At 33.8% G+C, this 21,116-nt stretch overlaps 1 protein-coding gene across 1 annotated transcript in view; it reads left to right on the forward strand.

Annotated features, from left to right (window-relative positions):
• Sbf (SET domain binding factor) overlaps window positions 1-21,116 on the forward strand; it is a 132,487-nt gene that overhangs the window by 37,488 nt on the left and 73,883 nt on the right. The window lies entirely within an intron of this gene.

Below are 21,116 nucleotides of genomic sequence, written 5' to 3' on the forward strand. Positions count from 1 at the left end.
TGTGGCATTAGTTTTCCATATGATTTTATTCAAACTTTTCAATGTTCCTTTGGCGGCGCGCGGTCTGCGGTTAATATCCTAATCTATTGGGTACTGTCACACCCCCGAATTGTCCCCATTTGGGGATGTCTAAAGAGCCCTGAACCATTTCGAGCTGACTCATAGTAATGATTGATTACGAAAAAAATAAAATATCTGGCAACGCTTTAAGTCCCAGCCATTGAAAAAATTACTGGCAACGTTGCATATTTTGTACACCGCTTTTGTGATGGGAGATCGCTTGCAGCGCTGAAGCGCTTCTCGCTGAAAGCGAAATCGAAAGCAAAAGTTTTGGCGGCAGACGCTTCTAAACATCCAAACTATAAATAAGTGTCAAACTCGTCCTCCGCAAAAATTAGAAAAAATGTTTAAAAATGTAGCTGTAAAAAGTATAAGTTAAATAAAAATCGCCGTTTTCGACCATTCCGATGTATTTATTTGTTCACTCCCAAGTCCCAAATTACAGAGGATGACCAGTAACCAGCAAAATAAGCGAGAAGAGGAAGCATCTTTTCGCTCTCGCACTTGACGGGAGATGATAGTACCTACTCGAAATACTCCAGATTGACGATTAAAGTCAAGCTGTGAACACCGTGTTTTATTCGTAACAATTCAGGCTCTGAGTTGGACTGAAGGTAGTCTGGAGGATAGACTCTAGGGTTTATTCGAGCTTTCTGATGATTGCAAATTGTGGTGATCATATAAATCCGATAAAGCTGCGTTTACCTTGCAATACATAATACAATATGTAAGGGAAATCGGTGGAAAGCGGATAATCCGATGGATAAACAAACTGGTTTCGGCAAAGTCATGTCATCATAATGGAAGAGAGACATTCATTCAACAGTGGAAAATTTTGATCCAAGTAGAAGTATATTGTCACATCTAGCCCCTTGTAGTGAATGGCGGCTATTATAATGAAATTAACAGTGCGGTAACCTAACCATGCAAGAAGTTCGCAGGCAGGTTCGCTTGATCCTTGGCGTCTCTGCGGTCTGTTGGGCACCGGCACGGTACGGCGAGACGGCCGCTGCCTACAACACACAGTTCTTCTGTTTATAACATTCATTTTTTACTATTATGCACGGTTTGCGGAGGTATATTTTCTGTTTAGCGGCTAGTACTTTGGAATCGGACCGGCTGCGAGCTTGGTGACTCACTGGTCATGGATGGTGAGATACCATGATGCATCAATGAGTGTGCGTATCTCAGGTGACTACCGTAATAATATATCCATTTACGTCATCAGCGAAAATTGCAACACATTAGGCCAATATTTCCTAAAACGTGTATTGTGCAGGTGTTATCTAAATAAAAATATTCATTTAAAATGTTGAATTACTCTCAATATAATGACATGTATTTTTTTCACTTCGCGATTATATAGAACGGGGAAGACGGGGCACATTGATGCGTTTTTTTTATACCATTGAAGTGAAGAGAAATGATAAAATGTAGACAAAGATTTTATCACTTCTTCATCTTTATCATTTTAATTTTTAAATAACGGTTTTGACAACGAGTAGTTTTAGTGCAGGATCCCATAGACTTGTCGTATACATAATATGCGGAACGCATTCTGACAATTGGAATAGGTTTTAGGGGTCACCAAGATATATAATGTCGATGTTGCCAGGCGATATTAGTGGTCATTTTTTTTTTATTGAGGTTTTAATTTTTTTTCTTATAACCCACCAAAAATTGTTCTGAGTTCTTCAATAAAACCAATACGGGATCAGGGATTGATTGAAAATGCAATAATTGTACCATGCCATCGGCATGGTTGTAGAACGGTCCGTCCCGTTTAAAAAAATTAAAATAGCGGGTAGTGAAATGTGTTCAAAATTATCGGTTCTTAGGACCCTTCTTGGCTTAAATTATTTTATTTAGTAGCATTTTTGTATATAATCACCTAAATTGGTTTCTTTACTATATCTATGCATATGACATTCGTTTTAGTATTATGGTTAATCCAGAAACAGTGTAGGTTGCATATATAGGTAGGTGAATAAATGAAATAACGATAACCACTAACCACACTAAGTACCTACATATTTATTAAAAAAAAAGAAACAACAAGTCAAGTGTTCAAACTCCTTTAAGTATCATGATCACAGTTTTTACAAACACTACTTACACATTTGCACAATGATATACATGTCAAAGCCGATTTCTTATAATTACGTGATAATGTACGGCAGTTAGAATTACATTTGCATGGTTTAATTAAATAATTTGGTAGAGGTTCATTCGTCATTTGTCTTGGATACGAATTATTTTCTCGTAACTCATAGTCAAGTTGTAGGACATCAAGAGGCTCAAATAGTGGAACATATGAGCTTTCCCGTAAATAAACTTATGCTGAAGGCTTTAAACAGTGTAAATACAATGAATCATATGTGCCTATCACTCTTGACAAATTTAAACTAAATTCAATATTTTGGGAAATAAATTTATGCCGAAGCTCATTCGCTATTGGTTTTTGTTTATATAATAAGTAAGTGCAAACTTTTTCCAGGTCTTGAAACTGCTGTGGTCTCCAATAAACCATTTCCTAAAGCTGAAAGTGCATCCTGAACAAAACTCGTTGACGAGATGGTTAAAGCTTGTTTATTTGTACATATGCAGTCACTAGTGGTGTCGCAGCCGGTTAAACAATGTAATGCTGGTATAATATTACAAATATTTTCGCCAAGAGGTTCAGCTGCCAATTGGCATTCTAAAACATGGAATTTCTTCTGAGATCCCTCAAACCATAATCCATGGCAACCAATCGTTGCAAGTTTATTCCAGAAATGAATGCCTAAAATTAAAACATCTGTATCGGGACTGTGATAATCTCCAAATTTTGCATTTTTACAGCATGAAATATATGACAGAACATTCTAGACTCCAGAGTCTGCTTCTAAATGATTTTGATTTTAAATCAATGGCGTCAGTGAAAATTGACCCCTGCAATTTAAACCATTGTGTGGGGTCGTCAAATCCACCACAATGTACAGCTCACTTTTTCCGTTGATTTTTGCAAATGTGGGAGCATTTTTGCAAATACATTTAACAAGCTGTAATTTATTTTGAGGGCTCACAAAAAAATCTTTGCAATTAATCCACCACATACCTACTACATACACTAAGGGACAATCTCCAAGGCTTAGATATTATAAGCATTTACACTGTTTAAGGGCTGCAGCACAAGTTTATTTATGGAAAAGCTCATATGATCCACTATTGAGCCTATTGATTTCCTACAACTTCTAACAATTATGAGAAAATAATTTGTATCCAAGACAAATGACGAATGAACCTCTGCCAAATTATTTGGTTAAACCATGCAAATGTAATTCTGACTGCCGTACATTATCACGTAGTTATAAGAAATCGGCTTTGACACGAATATCATTGTGCAAATGTGTAAGTATTGTTTGTAAAAACTGTGATCATGATACCTAAAGCAGTTTGAACACTTGACTTCTTGTTTCTTTTTTTTAATAAATGTGTAGGTACTTAGTGTGGTTAGTGGTTATCGTTATTTCATTTATTCACCTACCTATATATGCAACCAACACTGTTTCTGGATTAACCATAATACTAAAACGAATGTCATATGCATAGATATAGTAAAGAAACCAATTTAGGTGATTATATACAAAAATGCTACTAAATAATATAATTTAAGCCAAGAAGGGTCCTAAGAATCGATAATTTTGAACACATTTCACTACCCGCTATTTTTATTTTTTCAAACGGGACGGACCGTTCTACGACCATGGTACCATGGTACAATTATTGCATTTTCAATCAATCCCTGATCCCGTATTGGTTTTATTGAAGAACTCAGAACAATTTTTGGTGGGTTATAAGAAAAAAAATTAAAACCTCAATAAAAAAAAATTGACCACTAATATCGCCTGGCAACATCGACATTATATATCTTGGTGACCCCTAAAACCTATTCCAATTGTCAGAATGCGTTCCGCATATTATGTATACGAAAAGTCTATGGGATCCTGCACGCGCTTGCTTTAGTTTGAAAGCTTATTACGCATCGCGTCGACCGTCTACAGTTGTACGTCAATTAGTTTTCAATATTACACGGGAACCACTGTTGCAATATTTTTGTAAAGCTGACTAATACAAACCTGTAAAATTATAGTATTTAAAAAAATCTATAGTGCACATGACATATCTCGTTTTGATCTAAAATTATAGTATAATAATATATTATTATACAATTTTTACGGAATCATTCGGTTGGAAACACTGACGTGACGTTGAAAAGACGTCCATGTGCGATGGATTTAGGTACTTGCACTTTCATCACTAAAAACGGCTATTTTGAAACCGATTTGAAGAAGAATGTTGTTAGTTGTGAGCAATTACTCCCAATAATGGCCGTTGAACCGGTGGTTTAATGGATATAGCTATCGTCCGGAAAGTGAAAGACGTGAGTTCAAATTCTACTCGCTTTCACAGAAGCCTCCATCTGTCAGAAGAAGGATTTCTTCAACATGTTTGAATTGAACTTGACTCAAATATAAAATATAATTAGTTCCTACTTCAATATAGCATAGAAATCTAGCTTCAACAACAAATATATCAAAGTAAACATTAGTAAAAAAGTCAAAATCAAAATCACTCATCATTAGCAAAGCAAATCTCAATATTTATATGTAATAAAGAACCTCCTTGTAGACTTTTAAAACAAAGCAAGGGCATACAAAATGTGCACATGGTATTTTACGTCCTCATACTTGACACTCTATCATAGCACAGGGTTAGCTAACCTTTTTATGTACCCACGGGTGCCAAAATTTCCCAAATATTATTTTTCAACTGTCGCGTACCGAGCGGTTTTTCATGGAGAAAAATATAGTTTTTAAGAATCCTATTAAAAATAATAGTGTTCTAGAATCTAGATATCACCCACAGAACATATAGATTTATCACTTTTTTCAATTACACCATACATTTCTGTCCACCAATTTTGTAACTGTCTGCCAGAATTACTACTACTAGCATCACCAAATTTTCGTTCCTTATTTGGTGCCATTTTTTGTAGATATACATAGAATGATTTTTAATATATTAATTAGTTTGGTTATTTACGCACAAATTGATATCAGAATTGCTCCGATCAGATGAGGCATTCTCTCCCTACAGTAGCCTCAAGCATTGTAAATCGATCAACATTAGAGGATCGCGGCGCGGCATTCTCCGCCACCTGATAAGGTTAGTGCGATAATATTACATGTGACGCATACAGTCTAAAGACCGACCTATGCAATTATATATTTACATTAAACGTAATGAACATACATAATTTTGAAACTTTTTGAGAGAGTATATTATAACCAACAGAAAAAATCTTTTTTGAAAAAGTAAGCCACCCCGACGGGGAATCGAACCCTGTATCTCCCGGGTTTACGCCCCATCCGTCGCATTTACCAATATGCTACGCAGTGACATACTAATTGCGACAAATTTTAACTGTTGGTCAATTTTAATACCTACTCATCAGCGCTCTTCCAAATCAAGCTACTTTGGCAATCGATTTTTGTTTCTTAAATCAAAGTAGATACCTATAACTTCGATTACTAACCGACGTCGTGGATTTCTCCAATATTTTTTATGATGTAACTTGAACGTATCATTCTAATTATTGAACATGTATGTATGTTCAATACTTGGAATGATACATTCTTAAATCTTGTGAATTATTCGTTGAATAAAAGAAATAGTTAATTAAACGTAATGCTTATTTTTGAAAAGTATTTACCTGTTTTTTTTATACAATGCGATCCGTCATTTATTATTATTATAGGTATTTTTTATCTCTTCACAGAGTGCCATGCAAAATCGTCTCGCGTGCCATGGGTTCGCAACCATTGCCATTGTACATCACAGCAAAGAGGCAACAAAGTGACCAATTGCCACCGGTCTCATTTGACATTCCAGTCATACCCGAACACTTACACAATCTCAATTCACCAACATACGAACAATGATTAAGTATTATCATTAAAATGCCTTCGGCCTTCTTCTGTATTGGCACTTACGCTAGCCGTAGTCTCGTGTTCATTGACTCTTCAATCTGCATCTCAAATCATATCATAACAATTAACCGATTGCGCAAGGCATTATTAGTAAACTCATTGTAACAAGAGTCTAGTCATCTGATGATCTAGTAGCCTACATTAATTAAAACTTCATTCCCGCTGGTCGTTTTTATCAGTTTTTGGCGAATGTAAATGATTCCTCAAACGTTTAAAATGACTAGCAATCGGGGAACACAGAATTAATGGGAACTGAAATACCTAATACTCAAATGACATTGGCAGATTGCGTCTGGCCCGATCGTCTGCCATGATTGTCAAAATCTATTATCTATGGTTTTCCGGGATTGTGAGCGATCGTGAGCAAATTGGAACAAATTCTATTTTCGTCTGTCACGATCCATTCGTTAGCAAGCGAAGATTGCCGAGAACGTACGAAAATATCCGAACACGCGCCCGCTAGGTTTGACATCTGAGTTTTGACGTAAAATTGCGCGGGAAAACTGTTCAGTGTAGCCATCAATCTAACGAAGAAATAGTTTTCGGTCAGCCTATATTTTTAATAATAGCAACACTATGTTTATTGAAAACCAATCAAAAGCAAGGACCAACGCGTTCGAATCGTTTCGTGTAATAATTGTAAATAGTGTAAAGACGTTGGTCACGATGGTCGGCGTGGATCGTTGGATCTAGTTCACCGTGAAATGTTATATCGTAAATATATGGTCGTATATTAAAGACCGTCCAACCTCTCCGGGTCGTATATATAGTACTGAGATAAAAACTCGTGTCTAAATAAAACACGGTTCTTGTCGGTTTACAGGAAGCCAGCGGCTACTTACGGGATTATTTGTTAGGTTAGGTTTTCATTGTTGAATTCATGAATTTTGCCAATATCGGCCATGACAATGTTCCACGAACAACGCGTAATTTCTTCATCTCTTTCCGATAAGAAAGCTCATGGCGAACTGTGCTACGGTGGAATGTAATACGTATAATTTACATGTAACCTCATTCAATATTGGTATATTTGAAGGTTGCAACACACACTATTTCACGTCTATAATGTATGTTTCATTTTCGTATAACACTCACACATTCAAAACCCTGCTTCAAAATGTAGTGCATTGGGGGGTATAGCTTATCTGAATTATATTATTATTATTATATTATAATTATTAATCTGTTCTGTGATAGCAACCCTTTGGACTGTTGAATAATACACGTTGGTATGTGAGATGAACAGAAAAGATCTGTAATGAAATGTAACTTGAGAAAATGCGATGCCAATCTAGGTACTATGTGCCATATCCGTTATCGGACGTCGAGGATGATTTTTACTATTTTTCTCCCGTCTGTCGCTGCCAGGAAGGCAATTTTTGTAACTAAGTTATTCAAGCAGCCTGCTTCGATTTTGTATGAGAAATTTAATTTCCGATTCGATTTTTATAACCGCATCTAAAAGCGGCGGAGGCTTTTGAGTTTCACACGCTTCCCCGGTAGAGGCGCTAGTTTGTCGCTGGCGGTCGTCGAAAATGAAAATAATTAAATTAAGTGCAATGGCGTCATTACTAAAATCTGGATTACTATTTACTGACGCCATCTATAAATCATGACAGTAATATTTTAAATTAAAAATCTAGCACATTAAGAGCACTAACCCATCCATCCATCAATTAAAAGATGTGTTTTCATTTCCCACTCTGTCCAATTTTCTTCAAGATTTTTTTCGAATGATGTATGCTTTTGAGTTGAACCTGTTCCAATTGATTTATATTCAATGAACTTTGTCGTATTTGAAAATTTTGTCTTAAGTAATTGGATAAAAAATAGTTTAATTGAACAAAAAAAAAAAAACATCTCTTGTCAAAACAATCTGTTCAATGTGGTTATAATATTATCCATAATTCAAGTAGGTGTTTTCAAAAATACAAAAATCGCTAAATAATTTTACCCCTAACACCATCTGGAAAATGCTTCTATAGTGTCACATTTGCCTTTAACCTTAGCGATAGGTAGGGGGCCCGCCAAAGATTCTAGCATGGGGGCCCGTTTCAGGATGTGGGGGCCATGCTAATGATACACGCATAAACACCACACTCAACGGTGTTGAATGACTTTCAACCTCACCCACCATTACTATTGCATGGTTATATCATTATTAGAATCGGCACTATAATCGAACGTGGATCTGCATCACTTTTACGAAACGTATCCAGTTCATTCTGCCTGCCGCAAGCTCCATCTTCTACGGTTATAGTATTATATATATGTCATCAGTCGGGGTCGATCCACTGCTGGATGAAGACCTCTCCTAGCTCAATCCATTCTTATCGGTTCCGAGTTTTTCGCTGCCACGTACATCCATCAGACTTTATGAGTACGTCTATCCGGCGGGTTTTAGGGCGTCCCTGTTTAGTTACCACTTTTTGACGGTTGTTCAATGCAATTTCATTTGCTTAGCGACATCTGTCATACCCCCTATTCTTCACTGCTTTCTGGCGTATCTTCAAAAGTGACCCCCCATTGTGTCTTAAGCGTAAAGTTTTCAACCAATGTGTGCTACCAGCAGTAGCGAAGGTTAGAGGTAGGCTGTTGAAATTCGTCGTAAATAGTGCACATTAAACTTTGTTGGTCACACGTATTTGTTTTTATTGAAGTAATACTACAATAGTTTACAGACGGTGTTGGTTAGTTTTTGAAAATCAATTAAACCCTGCCTAAACCAAACCATAATAGTTTTGGTATATTTTGGCGTGTCGACAAAGCTGTGCATACCTTTTCATTCATACTAATTTGTTTTCGTTGGATTCAGAATACATATTACACATTGGTTAATTTTTTTTTAAATTCATTAAGAAAATGGAGATTTTATGGTATTTTCTGAGCATAACCCTGGACATTCCTTAAACTTTGTAGATAATCTATTTATATAATTTTGAAGCCTTATTATCCTTTATATTTATTTTAAACATTTGATGACTGCATAAAGTATTTTTATTACATAAAATGGTATTCTTTTAAACCTCTCGATCTAATGTTTTAAAATATAGTCATATTTCAGTACATCCATGTGCAGTGGTGTAAAGATTTTTTAGATTTATTAATTTTTAAACGCATTTACAAAACCATTAGTAAAATTAATTTCAACATTATATCTACCTATAGTGAAATATTTACGGTAAAAAATTATATTTTATAATCTCTGTGATCCCAAATTTGACAAGAATTAGGCATTTTATTATTCTAAAAATGGGCACGATTAACAAATTTGAAAATAATTCTAAAGATACTAATTATAAGCTATGTCTTTGACCATTCAAATGTGATAAACATCCTACGAATAATGATTGTTTTATAATAATTATTGACCTAAGAATAAGGTAGTATTTTTTTGAAATACGCCATTTCTATTGGCATTTCCCAGTGGTTAAGCTACAACATACGGCCCTAGCCATAAATTGACAAACGATAAATGAAGTAGGGAGTAAGATCATGATCGCGTGTTTGAACATGTACCGTTTAAAAAAACGATTTTTTTCGGTGATATGGTGAGAAGATTGGCGAAGGATATGGGAGAACACCAAATCCCGCCTTCGAATCGGGTTGTAGAGCCAGTTAAAATATATAATAATGATGTGAGAAATTTGTGCTTACACATAAACTGTAGATTTTATTTATAGCTTTGTCTTTATACTTATTATTCATAATTAAAATTATACATCGAATTGTAGGTACTTACCGATTACGGAATTGATGTCTCTATCAATATGCGTTATTTGTAATCAAGCCTTTTTTCAAATCGTCTCTGTTCTGGCAGAACACATTAAATGGAGAATACTAGTTTTGAGTAATTTGACTTTGAAGTTTTTAAAATGTTTGAAATGGTTTAGTGTTTAAATGTGAGTTTATTAAGTAATCGTTAAAAGGATGACTTTAAAATAAAGACTTCTTATTTATTAAGAAGGTTTCCAGACGGTAAAGTTTGAAATAAGGAACATTTTGGTATAACTAACTCAATATGTCATTTTTTCGAATTAGTGTCTTCTGCCAGAACAGTGACGAAATTATTTCCTACATTTTGAAAGATCTGTCATGTTTTACTATATTACGAATTCTCGCGGAGCCCCTGGCACATCTTTCTGAAACCTAGTTGGGAATCACCGCTATATTATATAATAATATATCAATAAGCTTTATAATAATATGACATTCATTTGTTACTTCTGTAAGTACCTAATTGGTTAATTATAATCCTCATTAAGTGCATATGACTATCTTCTAAAGCTAAGTAGTAAAAGCAGACGTAGATTGTGAGAGCAATAATTATTGCTTTCTTTCCAATAGAATGATCCCTTTCATTACCGTTGTAAAAAAAATGTTCTTTTAACACAGACATTCCTTCAGCCATCGCATCCAGAAATAGATTTCCTATGTCTTCTTCAGACATACAATGCGATAGCACGCAAAGTACTTGCTTACGCTATTAGTCTATAGGTGTGGCATGATAAAAATGTTTTCTCAATTCAATATACATATTATAATATGTAATATATTATTTTAATTAACTATTTTTTTTATTAAACGAATAATTCACAAGATTTAAGAATGTTACATTCTTCATTCTTAGTTAGTTAAAAATTATTAGCAAGTTCAAGTAAGTTTCAACAAAAAATCTTGGAGTGATCCGTGACGTCGGTTAGTAATTAAAGTAATACTACTTTGATTTAAAATACAAAAGCCGATCGCCAATGGTAACTCAATTTGGAAAGCGCTTCAGATTGTATTAAGAGGCATTAGTTAAAATTTGTCGCAAATAAGTATGGCGACTTCAGCATAGTGGTCTTATGTGCATTGGCGCGAAACCCGAGAGATGCAGGTTCGATTTCTGCTGATCGTCTTACTTTTTTCAAAAAAGATTTTTTCTATTGGTTAAAATATATTTTCTCAGAAGTGTTTTCAAAATTATGTTATGTTGAAAGCGTATTATTTCACTTGGTCCTACTTTCAATTGGTACCGAATTGTTACAAGTAAAGTTTATGGGAACATAGTTGACAGACTTGTCCTAAGTGTACGAAACCGGTATTGGCCTTTGTAAAATTATCTGTTATTATAATTTAATATAATGTCATTTTTTCCACTAATAACATTTGAAATTTAAAGCGGTAAGTAACATTTTTACCAAAACCTACAATTTAATACATTTTACTGAATACTTTATTTTAAATATGTACCTAATCAATACCCATCTAAGAGTATTAAAATATTTTTTAAGTATCTAAAAAATAAACTCACAAATTAAAAAAAATATATAAAATTTATGTCATTCCGAAGTCTGATTTTTATTAGTGTACCTACTTATTTGATATTTTGTAACTATTTTTAACATTCAAAATGTAGATTGACAACTTCTTTAAACGTTGACAAAATGGTTTTTGAAAATTTCATAGTTTGAACATTTTTTTTTAAATAATACCTATATCAAAATCTCTATAACATGATTTTTTTATCTGTATCAAATCGAGTTTTGATGCGTTCATAACACCAAAACCCCGGTCGAAAAAATAAATACGATTTCAAGTTATATTAATTTGTATTTTTTAGAAAAATCGATGTTTTTACAATTAGTAACAAGACATTTTAAAGTAATAATTTTTTTCGAATATCGTTTTGTCACCTCATAAAAAAACTGGTCATACTACTTACATTTTTTATTGATAAAATTATTTATAAAATACGGTATACACATAAAAAGTTGACTTCCAAAACACGCACATGTTATATAATATATACTAAGTTTTTTTTTTAATTAAAAAAATCATTTAACTCATATTGGATATGACGTATTGATTATTTAAGAGTCTATGAAATATTTATTAAATTGAAGTTGTCAAATATTCACTTGCAGGGTGGCATTATTACCACCCATAACACAATTATTGTCAATACCACATATAAATATTGCAATACATGTGAATTTTTCTATGGAAGGGTGTGTCTTGTAGGGATTGACATACAAATGCCTATTTTTGGTATAAGTAAAACATTATAAAGACCGTTTTACTAGCGCTTCGTCAATGTATCTTCTTTTGGTGTAATCTTCTATCGAAGGTTGGCAATCAATCATCTGGCAGAACACCTCCCTATACTGGACCAATCGTAACAGATCCCTAAGACCCTGGATATTCCACGGGGGCTCCGTAGACAATTTTCAATTCAATTTCAATTTATAATTTTTTTTTTTAACATATTGTGTATATTACAAATTATAAGTTTAAGACGTTCACAACATGACATTTAGAAACAAAGATATATAAATATAACAGTATTACATAAAAAAAGAGATAGATCAGTAGATAAATTAGATAGGCACAAGGAAGTACACCGGATGAGTTAAGCAGACCCTATTTTAAGAATTTATAAAACAACGTCCACCTAAACTCATTCTCATGTAGGTGGAATATATCAACACCCGAAGCAATTTCGTTGAACATAGTTATCGCCTTCCCAATTGGCATTACCAGTGGAAGGTTGGTTCTGCACCTTGGGAGAATCTCCCTCTACCTTCCCCTGCATTATGCGTTGAGTAAAATCATACTTCTCAGTGTCGAAAACATGGCCGAAGTATGCAGTTTATCTGCTCATCTGTCTGATCTAATAGCTATGTGGCCTGTACGTTCTCTAGTCTTATTGGTTCAGGATATATTCATGGTAAGCCGATATAGCCACATCTCGAAAGTCTTTATTCTTCTTTATTGTCTTTAACGTCCAGACTTCGACTCCGTAGACCAGTACAGGGTATGAGGGAGCACCTGTTCCATTGAGTACCCAAACATATGACGTATAAAGCAGAAGAGATGTTCCATTTCTTCCAAAGTGTTTCTTGCCATCTCAATTCTGATTTTGATCTCATTGTCTTGGCTCCAGTCTTCGTGTCGACGGAAACCGAGGTATTTTACATGCTACATTCTCTTTAATCCTCGCCCCCCAATCAATATACTGTAAACGCCGCAAAAATACTCTGCAATCGAAAAAAACACTCGATGCGAATTCTTTCTTCAATAATTAGTGTATGTTGTAGAACAGTGGTGGCGAACCTATGGAACGCGAGATGATTTTGCATGGCACGCTTTGAAATGAAAAGAAATACCTATAATAATAATAAACGACAGATATAAAAAAACATTTTTTTAACTAAACACAAAAAAAAATAAGTTGAAAGGTATCAATTTTCAATTTTTTGAGACGTTTTTTGTTTCCCCTGAAAATTTTAATTAATTGACTTCCGCGGTGTTGTTTCTTAAGTGACGATATGTCGGTCCTTAGACTTTATGCGGCACATATAAAATTATCGCACTAACCTTATCAGGCGGCGGGGAATGCCGCCCCGCGAAACTCTAAATTTGATTGATTTACAATGATTGAGACCACTGTAGCAAGAGAATATCTCACCTGATCGGTGCGATTCTGGTGTCAATTTGTGCGTTAAGAACCAAACTAATTAATACATTAACAAACAAGCTCACTTCTACCCGCAACAAATGACTGCACCAAATAAGAAACAAAAATTTGGTGGAGTAGCAATTCTGGCATACAGTTTCAAAATTGGTAGATCGAAATATATGGCGTATTTGATAAAAGTGATAAAGCTATATGTGAGGCATCTAATTCCAAAAAGCGATAAGTCCACATTTGGTCAAAATCGAGAAAAAAATACGTACGTATTCTTTCTATAATTTTACACAATATTTATTGATCTATAAATTCCAAAACGTGACATAACCCTACGAAAAAAAATATTTTAAGTCTCGATTTATTTCAAAAAGCGCCAAGTCCGTGTTTCATATTATTTAAAGCTTGGTTGATTTTGCGCGTGTTTAAGTCAACCAATAAGGGAACGTTCAATATTGAAATGGGCGTCTCCCATGCTGTAGCATCTGGTAAACTCATGACAGTGTCACGGAAATATGTGCCTTATGCGAAGTAAATTAAAATGTGAGCTACAAATAGCGCTACCTCCAATTTTATTTTGCCTATATTTATTACATTTAAGAGTTTATCGGCTGAAACAAATTGCCATTTGGTTCTAATTTCGACGTAGAATACAACGGGAAAAATAATCTCACGTTTAAACAAATAATTGAAGCTTGAAACATAAAAACGTTGTTTCCCGAAAATATTGAATTGTGGACTTGTCGCTTTTTGTAATTAGACGCCTCATGTGTGCTATGTTCTGTAAGTGGTATCTAGATCACCATTTAAAAAAAATAGAACTTTTAAAGTAATATTTTTTCGTTATGACTTTCTCGACACGTCAGACAATTGAAAAGGGTTCGCCAACCCTGTTCTAGAATCTAGTGTTAAAAAAATCCTGTCTAAAATTGTCTACACGAGGATATTACATCATGATATCAGAAAACTTCTGAATACAAAGGCATGGCCGACTGATGATTGTCCGTATCTTCACTTATATTTTTTAAGTAATCGTGCTTAAAATGATGATCGAAGTTAGCCTTCTTCAATCATTTTGTCAAAATCATATCTCATAAAAACCAGCAACCCTCTGAAAAAATAGTAAGTAATATTATATACGTAATAAATAAAAATTCAATGATAGGTATTCAAGCATATTTCGCCATGGTAAAATTTTCCGGTCCGGTTTTCAACTGTAATTTTCCGGTCCGGTTTGGTCTGTAAAGTTAAACATGAATCTCTCGCGCGCCCAATCGATTTCATGCTCCGGCTGACGGACAGAATTCTCCGTGGAGTATATTTATTTTATTATAGGCGCAATCTCCCAGAAAATCGCAAAAGCGTTATGAATTTTATAGAAAATTGTTTACTGATACGATATATTTTACTTTGTATGTCGTGGAAGTAGCATCCTAATATTAGCACGATACTCCATGCGTGAATTTTTCATATTCAACTGTTTTTTACACGAAGCTTTCGAAATCCTCCCCCCCCCCCCTTCCATATACCACCGATGTCTCAAATGTGCGAGCGATTATAATTATAAACATCAGTTATTACCGCACATCCTTATCGACTTATACGAGGCATAAATGAGAACTCTGCCATTCTGGGCAGTGTTGACCTGTGTGTCCCTGATAGCTATCTTAGAAATAGAGAGCATTAGTTGTTTATTCTCCCAAGGTGCATAACCAACCTGCCACTGGTGATGCCAATTGGGAGGGCGATAACTATGTTCAACTAGATTGCTTCGTGTGTTGATATATTCCACTTGCGTGAGTTTAGGTGGACGCTATTTTATAGATTCTTAAAATAGGGTCTCCTTAGCAAACTCGGTGTACTTCTTTGAACTTATATAGACGTATAATTGTATTTTCACTGCTTTTGTATGTTTATATTATGTTCTCCTTTTATAATTTCGTTTTTACCGCGTTTATTACTTTTTTCTTCTTCTTTATAGTAATGTTTCATGTCATGTTGTGAAACTGTCTTAAACTTATACATAATTTGTAATGTCCACAATATGTTAAAAACATAAGTTGAATTGAATTGAATATCCGGAAATCGCCGATTTCGTGTTTAATGCGGGGACGATCTGGACACGGGGATAAATAACTTACGGGGAAATACGCAGGTGGCAAACATCTGCTAGTCTGGAAGAGAGTGGATGATGTATCTAACCACACTCGTCTACGTCTCTGCAGAATTAACATGACTTTATGCTAATTGTGGTAACGTAACGTGTGTGATGACTGATGACCCTAAGAATGCACGATATCGTAATAATTATGATTTTTCTTCTACTAAATCCAAACTAATCGCAGTTTCTTATTATAATTTCGTCAGGAGACAAATATAATATTCATTGCAATGCTTTTCTTTTCGATTGCACGTAGGTATTGTTTTTAGACATGTTTTTTTGTAATTTTATTGTTGTAGTTTTAATCAAAGCATGAAATAATTCGGGACGGTGTTTGCGTCTTCGGTAAGCTAGACGCAATGGCACAGCCGCACAGACATCGACAAAATCTATGCAATTATATCATAACTGGTCAAATTTATGAAAATTTTGTTTTCTCAAGTAAGATTTTCATTCTCCCGATAATCTCAGTTATATAAGGGGAGTAGTTGTTATTTGTTTGGTCAACTATCCCCGTTAGTATTTTATATTGAGAAGGATGCTTTTGTATGTGAGATGTGATATTATATGGGCAGCATTCAAAGTATTCAATTCGGTGGTGTTTATATCGTTGTCTTTTATTTATATGGCATAACTAGATACATTAATTGTATTACACGGCGAGATAGCATGAAGGTATATTAAACTATGTTTTACGTGTAGTAAACGCTGAGTGCCCTTGTAACCTCTATATATTATATTGAAGGTCTCTGGAGAACTGTCATTTCCGACTCGCCATTGTCTATGCTCTGAACATGAGCATAGACAATAACGTGTCAGTTGTACAGACCTACAAACTTATCTGGAGAATGGCCAAAAATGAAACTACAAACTACCATAGGACACCATATTGAAAAACGTCATTCGAATGTCAGATGTTGCCAGTTACGAGTCGTGTTTGGGTAGTTTCCGACAGTTGCTCTCCCATCTCATTCTCCAGATTAGTTTGTAGGTCTGTAGAGTTGGGTAAAACCTCTACAGATAATAGAGTTTGGTAAATGTACGTGGTGATGTAACTTATGACCCAGGAAAGTGGAGACAGCACGGAAAAGCCTTTATCCTGTATTAGATCTAAAATGGCCGAAATGGTGATGATTTCTATACAAATAAATAGTTACTTATAATTTTTCTTTTTGTAAAAGCACACCATCGTAAATTTTTCGTGGATGCATTTATTCGTGAACTACGTAGGTATGTATCGCCTCAAGAATCCGGCGCATGGCACGCTTATGACGTGATTTTTCAGTATTATTCATTTAAAATATTGTAATACACTGCACAACTTTCACTCTTTTTTATTACTGAAACATAATCAAATACCTGCCTGCATCGTTTTCCCCGTTGTAAACAAACTTTTAAGAAAAACCGTCGAGACATCTCGTGCGGAACATGTTTAGCATACACTCGCGTGTTTATAAAAGGAAGCACGAATGTCTTATTCGTGTTATTGATTTTTTAGATTGCATTTTTTCTAAATATGTACCAGTATAAATCAAATCATTTATACCCAACCGGGTGCCGCGAGCGATTGGAAAGACTCTCGATAGTTTCGTTCAACTTCCTTCATAAACCAGTGGCGAAAGGTGACCTTTGGAAGATCGAGGAGATCGGAGAAAAACAGCACACTTGTTAGGTACGCTTGCGGGAAATAAGAGATACTACGATATGGCTCACTGACGATATAAAATTGATCGATGAGTTTAAATTATGTATTTCCCAAATATTTATACATGTTACACCGAATGTGTGAAATTGCGTATTACACGAAATCGGCAACATTTTGCCTATTTTATGTAATACGCAATTTCACACATTCGGCGTAACAAAATCATTAGATAAAATATTTTTTTATTTTTAAAAACAATCTAGGTACTTATATTTTATATGTGATTGAATGCCATAGGTAGAAATTATCGTATTAACTATTTTAGACAAAGCTGTAGTCTGTAGTCATAAGTAGGGATCCCGAGCTATTTTCGATACCTATGAATCCCGGGATTGATAAACATAATCCCGAAACTTTCGGGATTGATTTTTTTTATCAATTTTTATGGAAAATAAAATACAAACGAAAATATAACAGAAAAAATACTTTTAATAACAAATAACTACATTAGAAATAAACTGGGTTTGAATGAAGTTTGATTTATACCCATGTGTAAGTTGCCGATTCATTTTATGTTTTCACATAAATTAATAAAAATGAGAAAGATTAGGTCAAACAATGCTTCGCACTATTAACAAAGTAATTCCACCATGATCTCATACGTTTTACGGCAGTTTCATATTTGGCTGACTAATTAGTTTTATGAAGCGGAAAGGCCATAAGTACACCATGATTTGCTTTACTATTTTATTAAATCTCGCTAACCCATTCATTAAGTCTTTATTATAAGAAACAGTAATCTCATATTAAATTCACATTATTATTTATATTACAATATTATTTAGTCCATTAAACTCGTGTATTTCCAAGATTGAACGTATACAAAATTAACAATAAATGTCTTAAATAGTATAAATTATAGTAGATTTATTATTGACCGATATTATCAATGTTATTTGTAAATATAAAAATTTTATACTAACAATGGAAAAAATGCCAATCTCGGGACCAGTCCCGGGATCCCGGGATTGTCAAATTGTAATCCCGAAATCCCGGGATCAGAATTTTGGCTCGGGATTGGATTCCCTAGTCATAAGTCATAAGATAAGACAACACAATTATGCGCAAAGGTTTTGGGCTTCGCCTTTCGAGCCTACCGTATTGCATACGATACTAATTATTTACTTACATGATGTTATAACTTGATAGTCATTGTTTAAGTATTTTTGATTTTAAGAACTGTGCCAAAAGCTTGTGAAACGCAAATATTCGAGAAATATTTACAGAATACCAGACCATTAATAACAATAATTTATTATTCAATCATAATAATAAATGTGTTCATTTAGTCTTAAAATGAATTCTTGCATTTATTATTGTATATTCACTGAACGGTAAACATAGCTATTGTGATGGTCAGTGGAGTAGAATAAACAGAATTTATTAAAAATAATTTTTATTAGAGTTACACATTTTTATTGCAGTGTTATTAAAAACCTTAGATAAGCAAGTATGTATAATCCATTATTTGAAAGACAAATATATTGGTTGCATTGGAGTAAGAATGCAAGCAATATATTATTTTTATTCTCTGTGAGAAGTACTAATTCACATTATATCTGTTTCACCATGCGCTTATCAAAAATAAAGATTTTGCCCAGGCCCGGTTTAGAATATTAATTTAGATGAACGATCGTAAAAAATGTCGAAACAGTAGGTAGATATGACATACGTACATTAAAAACAAACGTCAAAATCGCTGCCATTTTCAATGTGCCAACGTCCGGAATAATATTATATCTATCCGCTCTTCCATATGCCATACTCTTTGGACGTAATTCATCTGTGTCAGTTGAATAGCTTTGACCAATCATAAATAATTTGTTCGTAATTTATATTCCTCTCCATTCTCTTTTATCTCGGTTTTCTCATTTTTTCTCTCAATATCTTCCGCTTTGTGGTGTTTTTCGGTTTAACACAGCGTCCGCGAAGGATATCTGTCCCGGATTAAATAATATAATATTAAATAATAAGTACTTGGCGATCTGTAGGAGACGGAATTTAAGAAGAAAGCAGACATCGCGTTAAATAACATAAATTAATAGTTTGATTAATGGGTAGGTATTTAATTGAAAGAAATTCATGTTATTATGTGTCTATGATTTATGGGTTTTCTTGTTTCATGTGTACATATTGTAGTTGTCTATATTTCGGTCATCGGCTGATTCCATCATCAGCACGTGTTGTCTCGATCAAGGCCTGAACAAAAACAAACCATAAGTGCGAGTGAGAAAGCATTCGGCACGCTTATATTCCCGCTATATGTGTTAGAGTAACATATAATTAATACGGCTGAATTAAATATTTTTCGTACACGTAGCCGGTAAATATTGGTTTGAATGACTACATTCGTTGAAAAACTGCGATCACGTATTGCTAAAATGTATTGTTTTTGTGTTAGATATAAAGTTAGTGGTAATTATTTTTGGTTAATAGTAGAAAATATGGTTAACTATTTTTTGTTTAAATTTGGTAGCCGTATTGAGAAGCAACATGATGGTTCATAGTTAAGTCAATAATAGTAAAATTAAGGTTCTACTGTGCGTTATACGCAAGAAACATGGCTTGATATAGCTGAACAATACACACTCTCTTTATATTATTACTCTGAGGTCTCAATAGTAATATATTGGGCGAATCAGTCTTGCCTGACAACTGACAATTCTTATTAAGTATATATTATGAAATCAGGAACATCAATTATATGTTCTCATGATACAAAACTAACCTGCCATGGGTGATGCAAATTGGAATGGCAAATAAACATTATACCTGTGTGGGTTGTCTTTGAGCGTCGATTGTTGTATAAATTCTTGTACTTTTTATAAGTGTGTATATTTTTTTTTATTACGTTTTAGTTTTATATTGTCTCATTTTAATTATTAATGTTACTAAGTTTTCTTTACATGTCATGTTGTGAATGTCCATAACTTGAGATTTGTCTCATGAAAATTAGATTTGAAAAAAAAACCGTAATTATGATCACAGCAATATGCAGTAATCGATTCACTACGAAACTCTTAACATAATATTGTAGAATTGAAAACTGGTTTAAATTATATCTATCCTCATTAAGTATATAATAATATGTCTGATAACATTGCCGGAATTAACCACGAAATATTGTATTCGTGGTGTTTATGTATATGCTAAAGTGCATTTTGTTTTATTGTTTCATACAATTATATACATAATGAATGATATAATACCTAATATGTTTTGTGCTCCTTATCTAATCAAACTAAATAAAGATTTTGATAACAGTTTTTCATACTTAGTACATACACCTGAGATTCACTGATCACATTAAGTACATATTATTTCACATGCGTTTTGGTTTTTTTAATTTGTTTTACTACATTGTATTTTAAGATTAATTTTTGATTTGTAATTTTGTTATAGCTTGTTATTTTAATATAATATATTTTATATTGGGAACGTCTTGATTTCATAATTAGTTAGGTACGTACATAATATGTTTTAAATAGTGTTGTAGTTAGATAAAATAAACAAAAACAAAAGTACAGAAAAGAAACAATTCACACAAACATTACTATGTAATATACATATGTATTGTTTTTAATGTAGTGTAGTGAAATAGTAGAAGTGAAACGTTCACATAAACACCCAGGCTTTGAGAAAATCACATAAATATATTGTGAATCGAACCCGGAGCCTCGGGGTGAAAGCCCAGTGCCTTACGCA

This window comes from Rhyacophila brunnea, unplaced genomic scaffold (genome assembly GCF_057557595.1).
Source record: "Rhyacophila brunnea isolate RB1 unplaced genomic scaffold, BYU_Rbru_1.0 scaffold_12, whole genome shotgun sequence".
NCBI classification, from domain to species: Eukaryota; Metazoa; Arthropoda; class Insecta; order Trichoptera; family Rhyacophilidae; genus Rhyacophila; species Rhyacophila brunnea.